The 5,417-nt window shown below is 34.6% G+C and overlaps 1 non-coding gene across 1 annotated transcript; it reads right to left on the bottom strand.

Moving 5' to 3' along the window:
* Positions 1-4,877: 4,877 nt before the first annotated feature.
* Positions 4,878-4,984, bottom strand: LOC111731050. The gene has a single exon (XR_002776932.1). It is a non-coding gene; the product is annotated as a U6 spliceosomal RNA (small nuclear RNA).
* Positions 4,985-5,417: the final 433 nt, after the last annotated feature.

Here is a 5,417-nt window from a genome sequence, read left to right as displayed (position 1 = left end):
TCTAAGCACTGGTTCATTAAATTTAGTGTTATTAAATTTGATGTTATTAAATTTGGTGTTATATACTTTTTCATAGTATTCTTGTATGATCCTTTGTATTTCTGTGATGTCAGCTGTAATTTGCTCTCTTTCAATCCTGATTTTGTTCATTGTGTCCTTTCTCTTTTTCCTTTAGTTAGTCTAGCCAGAGCTTTGTCAATTTTATTAACCTTCTCAAAGAACCAGCTCTTTGTTGCATCTATTTTTTCTATTGATTTTTTATTTTAATTTTATTATTTATGTTCTGATTATGATTATATCTTTTCTTCTGATGACTTTAGGCTTCCTTTGCTCTTCCTTTTTTAGTTTTATAAGATGATGTGTTAGGCTATTTATTTGGGCTCATTCTTGTTCTGGGAGATAGGCCTGTACTGATATGAACTTTCCTCTTATGACCACTTTTGCCATGTCCCAAAAGTTTTAATATGTTGTGCTATCATTATCATTTGTTTCTATGTATCTCTTGATCTCTCTTTTTATTTCTTCTCTGACCCAGTTATTCTTTAGTAGCATGGTGTTTAATCTCCATATATTTGCGGTTCTTCCTGATTTCTTTTTGTAGTTGATCTCTAGTTTCAAAGCGTTATGATCAAAGAATATGGTTGGTATGATTTCAACCTTCTTATATTTGTTGAGGCTATCTCTGAGTCCCAGTATGTGCTTAATCCTGGAGATTCCATGTGCACTAGAGAAAAATGTATAAGCAGCTATTTTGAGATGGAAAGCTCTGTATATGTCAATTATGTCCAGTTGGTGTAATGTGTCATTTAAGGATGCTATTTTCTTGTTGAATTTCTGTTTGGATAATCAGTCCATATCTGACAGTGGAGTATTTAGGTCTCTACTACGATAGTGTTTTGGCCTGTTTCTCCTTTTAGTTCTTTTGGTAATGCTTTACATATTTTGGGGCTCCCTGATTGGGAGCTTAGATATTAATAAGTGCTATGTCTTCTTAGTGCATGATTCCTTTTATCATTATGAAGTGTTCCTCAGTATCTTTCTTTACCTTTTTTAATTTGAAGTCTATTTCCTCTGATATTAGTACCACTACTCCCACTTTTCTCTGAATGCCATTTGCCTGAAATGTCATTTTCCGCACTTTCACGTTGAGTCTATATTTGTCTTTGGAGCTGAGATGTGTCTCCTGGAGACAGCGTATGGTTGGTTTTTTTTTTTTTTTTTGATCCATTCTGCAACTCTGTGTGTTTTTATTGGTTAGTTCAGTCCATTTATATTTAGGGTGATTATTGAAATATGAGGTCTTCTTATAGTCACTTTATCTTTTGCTTTCTGGTATTTCGGTGTTTCCTTTGCTTCTTTGTCCTTGTGTTTCTGTTTTCTTTATTTTGGTTGGCTTTTGTGGGTTTTGCCTGTGGTTCTTCTTGTTTGATGTTATATACTTTAGTTCTGAATCTTTTCTGTTCGATTCTCATTATGAATATATAAAGGATAGTTATACATATGCAGTGGTCCATTTTCTTCTGCACGTGCATTATCTCCATTCCCCTTTGCAAATTTGGATCTTTTATTTCTCCCCTTTTCACTCATTGTTATCTCAATTTGTCCCTATGTATATTGAATGTTCATTACTATCTTGCTGTAGAAATTTTCTTCTTATTATTTAAGATTATAATGCCCCGTTCTTAGTAAGGATTGCAGTCCTCTGCTTCTACTTGCCTGATAGTCACTTTGCTCCTAATTATGTATTTTGTTGTTGTTGTTGTTGTTTTGTGTTAGGTGAGCTGACCCCTTTCAATAGTGCAGGTCTAATAGTGGAGAATTCCTTCAATTTTTGCATGTCTGGAAAGGTCATAATTTCTCTTCCATATCTAAAGGAGAGCTTAGCTCGATACATTATTCTAGGCTAGCGTTTCCTTTCACTTAGTTGTTTAAATATTTGATTCCATTCCTTTTTGGCTTGTAAGGTTTTCTCTGAGAAGTTTGAGCATAATCTAATGTGTTTTCCTTTATATGTTACTGTTTTCTTCTCCCTGGGTGCCCTGAGAATTCTATCTTTGTTATCGATTTTTGATAACTTTAATACAATGTGTCCTGGTGAAGGCCTTTCTGGGTTGAGATAATTGGTTGTTCTGTTGAATTCTTGAATTTCAAGCTCCAGCTCATTCCTTAGATTTAGAAAATTCTCATTCACTATTTGTCTTAAAATGCTTTCTAGTCCCTGCTTTGTATCTTCGACTTCAATAATGCCCATTATTCTTATGTTTCCTTTCCTGATGGTATCAGTTAGTTTTTGTATTTCTCTTTCATTATTTTTCATTCTTCGGTTTCTCTCTTCTTCTTTCTAATTTATTTCTAGATTTCTGCCTTCGATATCACTGATCCTTTCCTTCATTTGATCGATTCTATTTCTCAAGCTTGCTATTTCATTTTTCAACTCTTGCAATGTATTTTTTATCTCAAGATCTATCCTGTTCTTTTTGACGGTTTCAATCTCTTTGCTCTGCTCATCTAGTTGTTTTTTCAATTCCTGAAATTGTTGATATGACTTGTCTCGGAACTCACTGAGTTTTTTTAGCAGTACCATCCTTAATTCTCTGTCATTTAGGTTGTATATTTCTCTGTCTGTAAGCTTATTTTTTGGAGATTTGTCTCTTTCTTTCTGAGATGCCTTGTCACTTGGTTATTCATGGCATTTAATGGACTATTTCTCTACCTGAGCATTAATGGAAGTGTATTCAGATGTTTTTCCAGAAAGATTTATTATATAAAGGTCTCGCTTTAGCCTGCTGCAAAGAAGTCACTTTAATTTTGGTTTCCAGTAGGTGGCATCTAAGCCTCTTGGATCCCTGCTTTATATAAAAGCTTAATAATGCCTTTTTAATTTTCTTGTAGATATTTAATTACACTAGCTACCTTCAGTTTCAGTCCCTGTCAGTGTCAGAGACAGTCTTGGCAGCATCACTCAGATTCCCCTGGGGCTCTGTAGTTTTTGGTCTTGGAGGGTATGGATGGAGAGGCCAGCCTTCTGGGTTGGGAGTTGAGGGCTGCAGCTCAGCCTTGGTTTTGCAACTGTGGCCGGTAAAAATCAACTGTTTTTTCTCTTTGGTCCCATCCCACTCTCTGCTTTCTTCCTTGATAACTGGGCCCTACCATCAGCTGTGGGGAACTCAGAGCACTTCCAGGCAGGGTTGTTCAGGGAAGTTGCCTCACCTTCACCTCTCCCCTCCTCCTGCAGGGAGCTCCAATGGCTGTGAGAGGCAGCTTCTTTGTTTCTCCCAGTCCACCATCCAACACCAGGGTTCTGACCCGTGGTAGCTCTTATGTGCAGATCTCATGCTGAGACATGCTGGTGTGCAGTTTGGGTATTTTTAGTTGAGTTTTATCTGTTTAGCTTATTGTTGTTTCAAGGGGAGAGATCTGCAGATGTCTCTCACTCTGCCATGTATCCCAGAATTTTAGGATTTTATCATTTTGACATTTCAAGCCAAAGCACAGAATACTAAATCCTTTTCATCCTCACCATCTAATTAAACAACTGTTCATTTACACATTGCCATTTTTTCCAAAATCTCAAATTTCAATAAAATAAGAATGAAAAACACAACCTCTGTCTTTAAATCTTCTAATATTTACAATATTTTTTGGTCAATTCTTCATTTTCAAAATGTTTTGATTATATATGTACCAAAATTGTAAGTTGCATAATTATACCTCGTTAATTTGTATAAAGTCACTGTTAAATTATTATTTCTTCCATGGTAATAGTCATTATTCCATTGCTGTGTATTTTGAAGTAGATAGGCACTTTTTTTCCTTATGATTAGTAGAGTTTTATCAACCTATTTTTCTTTTATAATTCACATTGTAACCCATAAAGGTACTAACATAAAAGCAAATCAATAGATTAAAACTAAAATTCTTTATTGATGCTATTTTGATTTAGTTTAAATATGAATCTCATAACACAGACATTTCTGTTTTCAAATGACCAAAGTGGGACTTTTCAAAAAAGTATTTCTATTGCCTTTACTATTATAAATGACAGATTTTATTCACCTTTAACATACAGTGCTGGTTGTAGTAAACATGAAAAAATATATCAAACAGGATTTATTTTTGACCACTCTAGCCTGGGGACAACAGCAATGCATGTTGTCTATTCAATAGGTAAATTATAAATTCTCAAAATCTTTAAGTAAATGTAATCATTTACAATTTGTTCTGATGTCTTAAATATAAGACCTCCTTCAATCCTTTTACATTGAAAAATACTATGTGATCACTTTACTTCATTTATTAATTGTTTCTTAGAGAAATTATTGTGAGTCCACAATTTTAGGTTTCGTAAAGATGAGCATGCTGTCTATAAACATTTAAACACGTAAAACATTTAAAAGACAAAAGATGCTGTTACATGCAATTTGTTTTAAGTGGATCCTACACATACACCCAACATTTAAATTTTTATGTAAAATTTAATTTAAGGTACAATTTTATTTATTCAATTTTACTCCATGCATTGACTAGTGTTTATTAATTATCTTATTATACAAGTCTATTGCATTGAAAATATTGTTTTCATTATTTTGCTATGGCTGCTATAACAAAATACTACAGACTGTGTGGCTTAAACAACAAAAATAATATTTTCTCACAGGGAGGCTGGGAAGTCCAAGATCAAAGTGCTAGCTCATTCAGTTTCTGGTGAGACCTCTCTTCTTGGCTTGCAGACAGTTGCTTCTTTCTGTCCTCACATGCTGGAGATAGAATATAAGTTCTCTATTGTCTCTTCCTCCACCTCTTCCCTCTCCTTCTCCTCTTCTCCTCTTCCTCCTCCTCCTCCTCCTTCCTCTTCCTCCTCTCCTTCTACTTCTTCTTCTTCTCCTTCATGTTTCATGAATCCACATGTCATTTTTGCACATTGGCCATGCTAATCTTCTCTGTATTATTATAATTTTAGTACATGTACTGCAGAAGGGAGCACTGGTATCTCTTCTTATGAAAGAATGGAATCTTATCCTATCGGACCAGAACTCCACCTACATGTTCTCGTCTAACCCAAATAACTTCCCAAAGACTCCATCCTCAAATATTACATTAGGATTAGAGTTTCATCGTATCAATTTGGAGGGTATAAACATTCACTTCATCACAACTCGTTTCTCTCTTTGTGTCCAAAAGTCATCTTATAAGAATAGTAGTCAGATTAGAGTGGGGACCACCTTAATTGCCTCATTTTACTAACAAACCTCTTTAAAAGGCTGGTCTCGAAATGGTCATATTCTGAAGTACTGGGAGTTCAGGCGTCAACAAATGAATTTTAAAGAGAGACAATTCTCCAGATAACATTATTTTAGTAGTTTCCTTGGAAACCACCATTTCTATGAAATATGTCAATGGTTTGAAATAGCTATCAT

Source organism: Pteropus vampyrus, unplaced genomic scaffold, assembly GCF_000151845.1.
Source record: "Pteropus vampyrus isolate Shadow unplaced genomic scaffold, Pvam_2.0 Scaffold10, whole genome shotgun sequence".
NCBI classification, from domain to species: domain Eukaryota; kingdom Metazoa; phylum Chordata; class Mammalia; order Chiroptera; family Pteropodidae; genus Pteropus; species Pteropus vampyrus.
This window is presented reverse-complemented; position numbering and strand designations above follow the sequence as displayed.